The sequence below is a fragment of the Microcaecilia unicolor genome, chromosome 6 (genome assembly GCF_901765095.1).
Source record: "Microcaecilia unicolor chromosome 6, aMicUni1.1, whole genome shotgun sequence".
Taxonomy (NCBI): Eukaryota; Metazoa; Chordata; class Amphibia; order Gymnophiona; family Siphonopidae; genus Microcaecilia; species Microcaecilia unicolor.
The window spans coordinates 41358352-41373471 of NC_044036.1; the positions used below are offsets into that span (position 1 = coordinate 41358352).

The following is a 15120-nucleotide window of genomic DNA, read 5'->3' on the forward strand; positions in this document are numbered from 1 at the left end:
AGACTGCATCAACTTGACATTTCGTCCTTTAGATTGTAAGCTCCTCTGAGCAGGGACCGTCCTTCTTTGTTGATTTGTACAGCGCTGCGTAACCCTAGTAGCGCTCTAGAAATGTTAAGTAGTAGTAGTAGTACCCACACACCAGCAAGCATTGTAAGAGGTATCCCTTCAGTGTCAGGCCAGGCCTAGTGCAGGCCCAGGATATCGGTATGGTGCAAACAGTAATGGCTAGACACAGCCCTTGTTTACAATCCTGTATCTGCCATGCCCTAGCCTGCTATACTTGTAGCAGTTGTGATACTCATGGAGGGCAGGAGAGAGTTGGGAGCATGAAGGAAGAATAGACATGTTCAAGGGAAGGGCCAAGTGCACAGTGTGCTGGTGGAAATGCAGGTGCATATGATGTCAAGTTGGTGACTATGGGCCAAGTTTACCCTCATGTGCCACATGTTGACTTTTTTGCCCTTAGCCACAAATGAAGGCCAGGACAAGATTGTGGAGGCTGGGATGAGCTTGCATGCTGTGCTTCCAGATGACACCACCCAGGAAGCTGTGGTGGAGACTGTGTAGAACCCAGAAACAACGGGGACACAGTGCATGGAGTTACTTGTCTTCAGGAAGGAGCAGATGGAAGACATTGCATTGCAGGTACCATCCTCATTCAGGGATGCTGAACTTGATGCAGATCCTGCGGTTGAGGGTGGGTGCTGATGGGGCCTGCAAGATGCTGGCAGGAACTCTTGATGTGTATCCATCTATTCATGGCACAAAACTGTGTGCTCATGCAGCAAAGGGAGCACAAGCTGGTCCTACAGGAATGCATTCTTCTCGTGATGGAGCAGCAGATGGCACAAGTCACAGAGCAGATGTGGCAGAACTGGTTGGTGTAATGCAGATACTGACCTGCCAGATGGAAGTACTCCATGAGAGGTGGGAGCATATGACATCACCCTGGGAGAGACAATCATCCAGATCCAGCACTATGATCACCAACCATACCCCACCACCAGCCCAAACCATGGGTCCAGGGAAGCGTCAGGAGAGCAGGACTGCATCCAAGAGGCCTGCCAGAGGAGAGACTGATAATTGTAGTACAGAATAATGTACTACAAACAAAACGATTCACAGCTAGCATTGAAATCCACCCCCTGCAAAACAGATAATACAGATTCTGTAGCATTGAGTTGGAAACAGTCACACATCTCATCTCAAGATGTGATATGTTGTCAGGAAGTCTGTATACAGAAAAGCATAATAAGGTAGCATGTCTTATCCACTGGAAACTGTGTAAACACTGGGATTCCTGATAGAACTGTGGAGAATGAAGTAGTTACAATCATCTCTGAAAAGCTTCATGCAAAAAAGCCAGACATTGAGGTGAAGGAGAAAAACATAGAAACAGCATTACTGAAAAAAAGGCACAAATAAAAAGTAATCTATTTAGTATTGTGTGTAGAGAAAGAAGACACTGGAGTACCAACAAATGCAATCAGATCAAGAAAATCTCGCAGAAAGATACAGCAGCTGTCCCGGTTGTATTGGGCGCGACCAGCCTGATTAAACAGAATTTCTGAGCAGACCTTGATATGTTGCATTTATATACCACACCCTTGTAAAACCCCCAAAAGATGGTCTCTTTTGCATAATACAAGTGTTAAAATGAGAACTAGCAGGATGTCAGAGAGACTGAAATCATTCCTATGTACTACTGCACACACAGCTCAGAAGCAATAAAAGTATTAGAATAGTATGGGTTCATACGTGGGAAAGAAGCCTGTATTCCTTCTCAGGCTATCTACTCAGGTTCGATATAAAAGCTATTAAGTGCAAACAAAAGAGACCTGGTTCAGTGCTGCGGGTGTTGGCTCCCGAGCTGAGATGTCTCATTCTGGCGTGCAGCAGAATTGAATTGAACAAAATGGTGTGGTGGTTCCTCCTGATGAAGTGAGCGAAATGCGGTCCTGCATTGGGGAACCGGCATTTGTATAAGAAACAGCTGACGACAAATCCAGGAGTGACTAACCCATTTCCTTATCGTGTACCTGTGGAGGACTTAAAGACTTTATATCACACTAGACGGAGGATTGCTTCATAGACTATCATACACCGATTTATTGGTGATAACTTCAGAGTCAAAATATACAGAGTACCCGTGTGGAAAGCCGGGACGAGAAATTTAAGAGGAAATTATTAGCAATTTGACATTTTAGTAGAATGTAATAACTAAGCGTAACATCATTACCTGTATATTTTAGCAAGAGAATTTGGAGTGATGTTAGTCAGGTACTACGAGTGAATGGGGAATGAGTGAGTGGGTATTATTGTTTTTAAACATAAGTGCTCAGGGTAAAAGCACATTTTTTCAATAAAGATATTTGCTATTAAAACAAGCTGGAGTGTTTTTGCAATTGATAATATTGATTAACTCCAGCAGTTCTAACGTGTTCCTATTTAATAGGATCCATAATAAGCCACCAAGGCCATTCCAAAAAGGTCCTCTAAGAAACCTCTGGTACCATATAAGGAAACTTGTTGTATCTTGCAGGCTATAAAGCTTCAAACATCATCTTAGCAGTCTTGGGATCTGTCCTGGAGGCTCCTTCCTCTTCCCTCTGGGCCTCTGATTTTTCCCTCCCTCAGTTTTTATCCTTCTGCCTGAACTATACCCTCCTTTCTAAGCTTCTTTGTCCTTGCTCTATTAAGGTGGCCAGGGAAAGATGTTTATCTTAAGGAGAACTGGGTTTCTCCTAGCCATAACTTCACATACGGCCCCCCCCCCCCCCCCCAACTCAGCTTTCTCTGGTTGAGCATATGCCTTAGCTAGGGCCATCTTACTATTCAGTCATCTTCTTGTACTTCTACGGTTTGTACGCCATCTCTACTACAGTCTTACTAACCTTTCTGTTTTTATCGGCCCTCTTTCTCTTGACTGACTGAAACATTTTAGGGCATTCACTCTGCTAATCACCCTAGTATCATATTTACCTAATTCCAGCAATATATGAGAAAATAAGCATTGCCATACTGGGACAGACCGAGGTTCCATCAAGCCTAGCATCCTGTTTCCAACAGTGGCCAATCCAGGACACAAGTACCTGGCAAGATCCCAAAACAGTAAAACAGATTTTATGCTGCTTATCCGCAGTGGCTTTTCCCAAGTCCATCCTAACAATGACTTATGGACTCTCCTTTTAGGAAATTATCTAAACCTTTTTTTTAACCTTCTAAGCTAACTGCTTTTACCACATTATCTAGCAACAAATTCCAAAGTTTAATTACATGTTGAGTGAAGAAAGGTTTTCTCAGGTTAGTTTAAAATTTACTACTTAGTAACTTCATTGCGTGCCCCCTAGTCCTAGTGTTTTGGAAAGAGTAAACAAGTGATTCATGTTTATCCGTTCACGCCACTCAGTATTTTGTAGACCTCTGTCATATTTCCCCTCAGCCGTTTCTTCTCCAAGCTGAAGAGCCCTATTCACTTTAGCCTTTCCTTATAGGGAAGTCGTCTCATCCTCTTTATCATTTTCGTTACCCCTTTTCTGTACTTTTTCTAATTCCGCTGTATCTTTTTTGAGATGCAGTGACCAGAATTGCACACGGTATTCGAGGTGCAGGTGCACTGTGGAATGATAGAAATGCATTATAACATTCTCACTTGGAATGACACAAAGGCATTATAACATTCTCATTTTTGTTTTCCATGCCTTTCCTCATAGTTTCTAACATTCTATTTGCTTTCTTAGCTGCCACTCTCATTTGGAATGATACAAAGGGATTATAACATTTTCATTTTTGTTTTCCATGCCTTTCCTAATAGTTCCTAACATTCTATTTGCTTTCTTAGCTGCCACTGCAACTAAGGAGAGGGTTTCAACGTATCATCAATGAAGATACTTAGATCCTTTTCCTGGGTGGTGACTCCTTATGTGGACCCTTGTATCACGTAGCTATAATTTGTTTTTCTCTTTCCCAGATGCACCACTTTGCACTTGCTCACATTAAACATCATCTGCCATTTGGATGCCCAGTCTCCCATATCCACATGTATGTTCACCCCTTCAAAAAAAATGTAGTAGATTGGTGAGGGACGATTGCCCTTGACTAAATCCATGTTGGCTTTGTCTCATTAATCCATGCTTATGTATATGCTCTGTAATTTTGTTCTTTATAATAGTCTCTGCCATTGTGCCTGTCATCGATGTCAGGCTCACCAGTCTATAATTTCCCAGATCACCTATGGAACATTTTTAAAAAATGGCATTACATTGGTCACCCTCTAATCTTTACTTTACGCTGGACTACCATGTTAGTTGAAAGTGGGTCACAGAACAAAAATAAGAGTGAACTATATGTTCAGATGTTACAAATCAGACATTTCTAGGTACTATAAATAACCAATGAAATCAATGACAGCCTAAACATCATGGACTCCTGGGCAAACTCATTCCAACTGAAACTTAATACTGAAAAAACACACTGCCTCATCCTCTCGTCTCAACATAACAAGTACAAATCCACATCAATAAACATCTCAGGACACACCCTTCCTACCTTAGACAGCCTAAAAATACTCGGAGTCACAATCGACCGCAACCTTACCCTTGAGACTCAAGTAAACTCCATAATAAAAAAAATGTTCTACTCAATGTGGAAAGTTAAACGATTAAAGCCTTTCTTCCCGAGATAAATTTTTCGAAACCTAATACAGTCAATGGTCCTGAGTCATGCAGATTACTGTAACGGAATCTACGCAGGATGCAAAGATCAACTCACAAAAAAACTCCAGACTGCCCAAAACACAGCAGCCAGGCCGATATTCGGTAAAACACGATTCGAAAGTGCCTAACCCCTCAGAGAAAAGCTGCACTGGCTCCCAATCAAAGAAAGGATCACCTTCAAAATCTGCACCCTGGTCCACAAAATCATCTATGGCATAGTCCCAGGATACATGATAGACCTCATAGATTTACCAACCAGAAACAGAATCCGATCATCATGATCATATCTAAACCTACACTACCCTAATTGCAAAAGACTTAAATACAAAACAACTTACACATCCTACTTCTCCTACATGTGCACAACTATGGAATGCACTACCAAAGCTGTAAAAACAATCCATCACCATTTAAACTTCAGGAAATCTCTAAAAACCAACCTCTTCAAAAAGGCTTACTCCATCGACCCACCTTAAATCCCCAAACCAAGCAACACAGCATAACCAATGATCTAACTGGACAATATATAATCTACATTCCCTTCAACCCTCCAGTTGCCTGATACACACCTACCTCATCAGACCACATTACAATCTGTGTTTGTTATTAACCGAACTGGCGAATGCCATTACGGTACTTTGTAAGGCACATTGATCCTTCAAATAGGTGGGAAAATGTGGGGTACAAATGTAACAAATAAATAATAAATTAAAAAAAAAACCCACAAAAATCAAGATGATGCATTAAAATATTTCTGAAATAAAAAAGCCTTCAGTGAGTTCCTAAAAAGTAAATAATTTCTCATCACTCGAAGTTCTAAAGGTAATAAATTTTGAAATGATCCTGCCTTATAAGAAACAGAAGTTGACAACAGACTCTTAATCTAACTTCACATACAGACGGAACGTGTAATAGACATTGTCTCTGTAAATGGTCAGATTTAAAAGTAGTAGAAATATTGACCATTTTCATAAGATAATATGGTGCTTCACCTTGCAATAATCTTCCGGTACCTCGCTTGATTTTTAAGGATAAATTACATATTACGAACAATAGCTCTGCAAGTTCATTTTTCAATTCTGTCTGTGCTCTGGGATGTATATCTTCTGGCCCAGGCAATTTGCTACTCTTCAGTTTGTCAAATTGCCCCATTACATTTTCCAGGTTTACAGAGATTTGTTTCTATGACTAATCAACATTGAATACCATGTCTGGCACTGGTAAATCTCCCACATCTTGCTTATATAGAACCTCACCCTGCAGTTAAAGTCCCTCTCTCCACTATATACAACCAATGAGTTTTCTTGCCCCCTTTCCTTCAACTTTCCATTGCCCATTTTCTTCTTATCCCTCTCCAAAGCAGGGTTCTCTAAAGAACCATCCTGTTTAGCTAGCCATCCTTTACTAAGTTGGGGTGGCCTGGCCCCTCTTCTACAGAACCCCACATAAATCTGTTATCACTAAAGGTTACTCTTTCCTTCTGCTCTTCCATGTTTACAGTCCCTGTAACTTTGTGGCAGTCTTAAAGCTTCTACCTCTTCTTTATTAAATGAATAGCCAATAAGCCACTTCCTCCAATGTATTCTATATTCTCGAGCAGGTATGTCTTAGTCAATACCTTGATTCCCTGTCTAAGGAACACTGTTAGTGTAACTACTTGCACAGGAAGAATTTCTGTTCCTAACTAATGATTGTGGGTCTCCTGTCACATTTGCTGGCTATAGGATTAGGGTAGTAAATGTTGCTTAATCCTGTTATTGGCGAAAAGGTTAGGGTTGCCCTCTGAACCATGTGATTGGGGACTGACCTTCCCTCTATTGCTCAAATCAGTTCTTATGAGAACTTAAAAGTCTCATCCTCCCTTAGGACCCTCCTAATACTCCCTGGGTTATCCCCCACTCCAGAGTTCCTCTCTATTACTGCTCTGATTTTCTTCTGATAATAGGACAACTTTATCTGGGGTTGTACCTTCCCCTTAGAAGCCTCATAGAAGCCCAACTCAAACTCCTTGATCTGATGATGGCATCCCAAAGTCCAAATAGACCTATTCTTTGACTGTTATTACTGAGTCATAGGTAGTATGATGTCTTCCCTTGTCTCCGTGCTCAGAAATCACTGTGTGCTCCTCTAGTCATTCTTCCATTTTATGGCTTTCTTTTCCCTTTTCCAGATATGAACATCTTACCTCTAAGTCTTCTACACTTTTCAATATCTGCATCCTCAAGGGCAAAAGATCTTTATGGTTGGACAATTTTTCTGTCTAAGCAAGAGTCTTTTCAGCTTTGTTCAACAACCTCTCTAGTACCTGTTACACATTTCAGGAACTTTCCATCCATTTTAATTTTTTCTAAAGTGCCTTGTCCATCTCTTGTTCAATACATTGAAGATGTAATATTGGAAGTAGGTAAAAAAAGAGCTTTATATCCATTTGGCATTGCTAGGCTACTAATTATCCTCTTCAGTTTTTTCCATCTGGCAACCTTCTACCCAGTCCTGTAACTTTTCCTACATCATGTCTCTGACATATTGGTATTTCTTGCTTAGTTCTTTCCTCCATTTCTGTGTGTGTGTGTTTGTTTGTGTCTTCAATACCCTTTTCACCTCCCTAAAAGCTTCTCCTTCTCCCACCTCCATTCCAGCCTATTTCCTCTTCTCCCCAATTCTCCTGTCTCATTCCTTCCCCAGCCTCTTATTACCTTCTGCCTTTCACTTACTGTTCATTATCACATTTCCTCCCTCTGAACTAATCATCCTACACTCATTCCTTGCCAAGCCCCCGACTTTGCTTTTATGGTTCCACCATGTACAGCAAATCCTACCCCCCACCCCCATCACCTTGTCCTTCTCCTCCATTCCTATGGTCCAGAGTCTTTCCTTTTTCTCTTCCCCTCCCCCCCCTGAAGTCCAACATTTTTCCTTTCATTTTTTCTACCCTCCTCAGTCCAGCATCTCTCCTTCCCTGTGGTCTAGTATCTCCCTGTCGTCTTATCTTCAACGTCTCTTCTTGCTGGCTCTTCCACTTATAGTTCAACAGTTTCCTGTTCTCTGTCTCCTCCCCATGGTCTAACATCTCCCTCTTTTCTTTCTCTCCCCCTATCATGTTGTTGCCACCATCAATGTTTTTTTTAATTGTTTTTAATGTAATTTGTATGTTTTTGCATTATTTGTGTTTGGGATTGTGTGTTTCCCTGTTATCCACATATATATGGAATATAAATGAATAAACTAATCTAAACAATCAAATAAGTTAAAAACAGCATGTGGGGTCTTTGCGCCCACGCATGCTTGGCATATTAGATTAATTCCTGCCTCTCGGTAACAGGAAGTTTACATGAAAAGGTGCATCAAGAGGTGCATAATGAATCAACTCTTCAGCACATGCTTGGGTTCAAAGGTCCTGCATTGCTTTTCCTTGTTGATGCAGATTTCAGCCTGTCCTCCACCCCAACATAGCTGACTGCACTTGACTGCCCTGCCCCAAGTGAGTGCACGATTTGCACAGTGGATTGCACTGTCCTTTGCAGAGATGACCAATAAGACATTTTGAGTGAAGAATGTGCCGAGAGACTCTAATGGGACTAGAGAGAATAGGTCATATATAGTATTCCATTTATGAGATTACATGGCCCTTGTAGATGCCTGAGATGCACTTGGTAGTACAGGTTACAGGATGTCAGCATAACACAAAACATACAAACACTAGTAAAAAAGGCCTGTTTCTCAAACAAACGAAACAGGTGCTAGCAAGGTTTTTATCTATTTGTGTTTGTTTTGACCTGAACTGTTTTAATATATGTTTTGTTTTTTATTGATAGTTTGTAAAAGTGCAACACAGTAAGACAGGGTAGGGTTTATGAGAGTGTGGTACTGTTTTTTTTTTCTCTGTCAGAATGAGAGAGGGGGGTGGGGTGATGGGTCTGGTGAAGTGGTCTGTGTCAGTGTTGGGCTTGTTTTGGGGTTCCAAAGTGTTCATCATACTACTACTACTACTTAACATTTCTAGAGCCGCTACTAGGGTTACGCAGCGCTGTACAAAATAAACAAATAAGGACGGTCCCTGCTCAAAGGAGCTTACAATCTAAAGTGTTCAACCTATGTGTTGTATTCTCCAAGGAGGGGTCAGTGTGTGTGTCTAGGAGACAGACAGACACTGATTTATTTATTTATTTATTACATTTGTACCCTGCGCTTTCCCACGCATGGCAGGCTCAATGTGGCTTACATAGTAGCAATAAGAATTACAAGTCGTAAGAAGACTATACAATTTGTAGTAAACGTAATATTAATGGATAAGTAAATTGAACAAAGGAGGAATTAGGTGTATAAGTAAATTGAACATAGGAGGAATGAGGTATAGAGGGAAATGGGCGTTATGAGGTGAGCGTAGGAAGATGGAGAGGAATAGATGGAGAGGAAAAGATTAGGGATAGCAATAAGGATAATGGGAAACAAGGTCAATATATAATAATCATTGGTAAGGAAAAATGAGAAACAAATAAGAAACCAGGAAACAAGTGGTATACAGAAGTCTTGCTAAAATTAAAACAATGTAGATTATTGGAGAGAATATGGAGGAGGGATAAATTGATTCTGAATAAGATCAACTGGAGGAAGTCCACAAGTATTGCCATACTGGGACAGACCGAAGGTCTATCCAACAGTGGCCACTCCAGGTCACAAGTACCTGGCATGATCCCAAAACAGTACACTACATTTTATGTTGCTTATTCTAGAAATAACCAGTGGATTTTCCCCAAGCCCATTTTAATAATGGTCTATGGACTTTACCTATAGGAAGCCATCCAAACATTTTTAAACCCTGCTAAGCTAACTGTTTTTACTACATTCTCTGGCAATTAATTCCAGAGTTTAATTACATGTTCAGTGAAGAAATATTTTCTCAGATTCGCTTTAAATTCACTACATTGAAGCTTCATTGTGTGCTCAATAGTCCTAGTATTTTTGGAAAGAGTAAACAAGCGATTCACGTCAACCCATTCCACTCCACTCATTATTTTATAGATCTCTATCATATCTCCCCTCAGCCTTCTTTTCTCTAAGCTGAAGAGCCATAGCCACCTTAGCCTACCCTCATAGGGAACTTGTCCCATCCCCTTGGTCATAAGTACCTGCAGAATCCCAAATCGTGGGAACACTCCATACTACAAATCCAAGGGCAAGCAGTTGCTTCCCATGTCTGCCTCAATAGCAGACTATGAACTTTTCCTCCAGGAATTTGTCCAAACCTTTTTTAAACCCAGATATGCTAATCGTTGTTACCACAGTCCAGAACTTAACTATTTGTTGAGTGAAAAAGTATTTCCTCCTATTTGTTTTTAAAGGATTTCCATCTAAGTTCCTCAAGTATCCCCCAGTCACTGTAGTTTTCGAACAAGTTAAAAAAAATCGATTTACTTCTACACCACTCAGGATTTTGTAGACCTCAGTCATATGTCCCCTCAGTCATCTCTTTTCCAAGCTGAAGAGCCCTAACCTCTTTACCCTTTCCTCATACAAGAGGAGTTTCATCCCCTTTATCATTTTGGTCGCTCTTCTTTGAACCTTTTCTAATTCTGCTATATCTTTTTTTAAGATATGGCTACCAGAACTGAACATAATACTCAAGGTGCAGACACGTCATGGAGCGATACAAAGGCATAGTAACATAGTAGATGATGGCAGAAAAAGTGTTTTCAGTCTTATTCACCATCCCTTTCCTAATAATTCCTAGTATCCTATTTGATTTTTTTGGCTGCCACCACAATTGTGTATGTGAATGAGTTATTGTGTTTTGTTTTGTTACATTTGTACCCCGCACTTTCCCACTCATGGCAGGCTCAATGCGGCTTACATGTGTGTGTGTCTTGACAGTGCCAGAGGGTGGGGGTGTGGTTGATGAACTGAGAGGGTGCATCACTCTGTGTGTGTGTGTGTCAGTTTTTCTGTGTATCTGTGACAGTCACCGTTGGGGGGGGGGGACTTTATGTGGGCGGGGAATTGTGTGCGTTGTGTGTCACAGAGAGAGATTGTGTGTGTGTGTGTTATTGAGATAGGGGAGGGTTACTGAGGGTGGGTGGGAAGTCTCTGTGTGTCTGTCAGAGATGTTTTGTGTGTGTGTGTATCATAATGAGACAGATGGGGTTTGGGGGGGTTGTATTGGTAGTTTTTGCTTGGGGGTTTGTAGTGGGGTTCACAGAGAGAGTGTGTGTGTGTTTCTCAGAGAGAGATAGTGGGTGTTTTGGAAAGTGAGAGTGGGGGGCTTAAGTGGGAGGGTGGGTGCGAGTGTGTGTCTGTGTGCATGAGATAGATTTTGTGTGTGTGTCAGAATGTCTGAGAGGGGTTGTTTGTGTTTCCTCTTACCTGTTGTGCTATTGTAAATATATTTTTCTGTGGGCACGTCAGGCTGGCAGGTTATCTGGCTTCCAATTTGATGAGCATTGTGGGAACTGAGAGGATAGGGGCGACTGTATGTGTGAGTGTTGTACAGATTGTTTGTGTCTGTCATAATCACATAGGGGGTTGGGGGATGTAGTTGGTGAAGTGGTATGGGGTTGCGGTGGGGTTTAAGTGGAGTTTAGAATTGTTGGATATCACTGTTCTATTGACAGAGGAGCAGTAGTTGATTCTGAAGTTCAAGGCTTCATCATTGTGTGTGTCTATGAGACAGATAGTGGCTGTGTATGTGAGACTTATATTCTGTGTGTGTGTGTGTCTGTGTCTGTCAGTGACAGTGGTGGGGGTGTGTTTGATGATATTAGATGGTGCATGAGTGTGCGTGTGTGTGAGTCAGTAACTGTGTGTGTGTGGGGGGGGAACTCTGTGTTGTGTGTCACAGAGAGAGATCGTGTGTGTATGTGTGAGACGGGAGGTTTTCTGACAGGGTGTTACATTTTTTTTTCTCTGTCAGAATGACAGATGGGGGGGGAGGTTGGGGTGATGGGTTTGTTGAAGTGGGGGTGAGGATCGCATTTCCTCTTACCTGGTGTGCAGTTATGATTCGTTTTTCTGAGGGTGCCTTTTTTGACTGGCAGCGGGCTTGCTGGCGGTTTCGTAGCGATGTTGTTTGGTGAGTTGGGCTACAGGTGGACTCGCAGTGTTGGGCGGTTGGACTGTCAGTCCTTTGTTTTTCTTTTTGGCTGCCGTGGGTGCCGTTTTTGACTGGCAGCGGGTGGGCGGCTGGCGGTTTCGTAGCGATGTTGTTTGGCGGGGCGGGCTGCAGGTGGACTCGCACTGCTGGGTGGTTGGACTGTCAGTCCTTTGTTTTTCTTTCTGGCTGCCATGGGTGCCGTTTTTGACTGGCAGCGGGCGGGCAGGCGATCTGGCAGTTTCTCTGCTATTTTTTTTTCGGGGCGGGCTGCAGGTCGACTCGCACTCCTGGGCTGGCGTTGGCGTGCAGGGTGGCGGGCTGCAGGTCGACTCGCGCTGCTGTTGCTTGGGCTCTATGGATGACGTCATCCGAAGCTTCAGACCCAGGCACAGCCAATCAGAATGGAGACAGGGGCCCAGGCAGCTTCATGGAACCTTCATGGTGCAAATTATTATATAGGATTATCTCTATAAAAAGAATAGCCCTTATTCATCAAGCTTTACAATTTGTCTGAAAACAAATGCACAAATCTACTTTATTTCCTCATTTTACAAATCTATTTTGGCTACCCTCAGTGGATGTGCAGTTGTTACCTCAATATATTTTCTTTATTTGAATTATTTTTTAAACTAAACCCATTCTGATGATGTTGATTATGCAGAATTGAGGCCAAATTAAATTGAATTGGAGCTCAGTTGAACATGGTTTTCATGTATGATTCAAAGTGTCTGCAAATTTATTTTATCTCGTACGTTTGCTGATCTCCAGCTTGTAAATCCTGTTGAAGGAGAATAAAAATGACTGCAGCCTGATGGGAATTAAATGTCTGAAGTTCAAAGCAGTTTGCACATCATAGCAAATGTCAATCAAATGAACATCTTGCAAGCCAGGCAGGGAGTGAATTTCTCCATAGGGAGGAGATCAAAGTGGAAGTCGCAGCTCTGTTTTCCCCCTTGGGATGCAGTTTCGATCAGTTCATTAGAGTGGATTCACAAGGCAGGAATTTTTTTCCTCTTAGAAAAAAAATAGTTTCTCTTGAAACTGAATTCAGCTAGCTTTTTGATCTCATGAAAGTTGGTGAGGAGAGCCAGTTGCAGCCAAATATATGTTTTTTTCCAAGGGAAAATGGTTCTAGAGGACTATGAAATTATTACTTTCATTATTGTCATATATGCCTTAGACCTAACTTACCAGAAAACCGGAGGTGTGTAATTAATTAGACTTATATTAAACAGTGTTTGTTTAGTAGATGGTTTAATTACTTCTGCATTCATGGTAAATAATGCTGCTCAGTATGCCATATTTTTATAGATTTTGCTGGATGCTACCAAAAATAACTTTATTGATTGATTGATTGATTGATTTACAATGCTTGATATATTACGACGTATCCATCCGTGGCATCTTATTTTATTCAGAAATGTAATTATAAACATGATAGGCAATATTTAGTCAGCTCAGTCACCAACTAAGTAAAATGCTTGGACTGGTGTTTAACATAATCTGAATATTCAAAAACACTATCCAATAACTAATGACTTTGAATATGGATACGGATGGTGTGGTGGCTGTGCTGATACAATCTGTTTAGTGGCTAAATATTACCACTAAACCAATAATTTTTCAGCCTACCTCAAACCTTCCCCACTTTTATATGAATAGTATGAGGCCATTAAGGGCTTCTTTTACTAAGCTGTGCGGCAAATGAGAGGATGCCCATAGGAATTGAATGGGCTTCCTCTCATTTGCCACACCAGGAATTGCTAGCATGGCTTAGTGAAAGAGGCCCTTAGTGATTTAAATGGACTGATGATGTTCGTATAGCTTCTTAGAAAAAAAAGTATGGTTAGGCCAATTATGTGTTCGCCAGCCTCCTGCATAATTGTTTTTAAATATTGGTCCAATTATTATTGTTCTCTGATTGCATTCTGCTTTGTCTTTGAGAAAAATGAGATTGTCAGTTTTAGAAAATAAGTAAAATAGAACTGGATATGACTGTGGTTATGGCTCATAAGACCCATCCAGCCTGCCCAAACTACCGCCTCTTTAATAACACATACCCAATTGATTTCAGGCTTTCCTTCATTTCTTCTTGCTGGGAACCTTCTGTGTTTATATAATCCTTTCTTAAATTCTGCTTCAGTTATTGTCTCCATCATCTCCCCTGGAAGGCCCTTATATGGATCCACCACCCACTAATAGAGGTGGGATACATAAGTTCAAATTCCCTCGAGGCCAGTTGACTGTTCATCACAGTTATCAATGTCATTGGTTTTCAGCGTAGTATATCAGGTTTCTTTCTTGCCAGTATTAAAAGAGTTGGTCCACAAAGCTGGAAGTCTGGGTGAGCTGTTGCAGTAGATGGTATCCAGTTAGTCCCTTCAAAGCTTTTAGCTGCTATGAGCTGCCATTGTTTATAAATCCATTTTGATGACACCATGTGCAAAGGTCTTCCAGATTGAAGTCTCATGTGTTTCTCCATTTTTATGCTTTCTGTCATATGATTCTGGTTCTATGAGATGATCCTTGCATCTGTAACAGGCTGACAAAATGTAGTGTCCTATGCAGCTGCAGGAAGAACGTTCTGGGCCCCTGTTCCAGAAAGATGCCAATCAAATCTGAATAGAAAGTAGTCTGTTCTGAGAAGCTAACCAAATAGAACTGAAGCTTAAGTTTTTGGAAGGAAGTATAAAACTTTGAGTCAAGGGAGGAACTGTTCTCCCTTCCCCAGGGGCGGGGGGTTGCCAGTCTGGTCCACGGCTGTCCCCTGAGGCACAGGATGCATCAAAGAGGTAGGTTAGATCATTGAGGAGACCTGATCCTCTGAAGGAGAGAGTAACAGAACAAAGCTGCTACAAAAATATGGACTTTATGGGAAAAGGATTGAAAGCCAGGAGCAGTGGAGCTATTGAGTGTTAATACCTTAAAGAGGCAGGAGGTAGTGCCCATCTCTTGGGTGCTGATTAACTTGCTAGTTCTTAAGAGGAGTATATAATTGGTGAACGTAGGTTCACAAAGGAGCGAGAAAGTGAATGAAAGCATGATTGAAGCACAGGAGCAAAGAGGCTGTCCTAAGTTATCCTGGTAGCTATCCAGGTACTGCCATTGAATATCGGTGGTACCTGGTTAACAATTGGCAGGTCACTGAGTACTCTGACATTCAGTGTGTCAGTACCCGGGTGGGTGCTGACATAGAATATACAGACACAATTCAGCTGACGTTGGCTAGTGTTAAAAAATAAAAAAAATAAAAACTGACCGCCACCAGCTAAATATTGCCCAACTATTTCTTTTCTATTTTTTGATTGCCTTTCT

The 15120-nt window shown here is 41.5% G+C and overlaps 1 protein-coding gene across 2 annotated transcripts in view; it reads left to right on the plus strand.

The window, feature by feature from the left end:
• The window catches only part of CACHD1 (cache domain containing 1), a 534201-nt gene that overhangs the window by 266889 nt on the left and 252192 nt on the right, over positions 1–15120 (plus strand). The gene's annotated exons all lie outside the window — the stretch shown is intronic.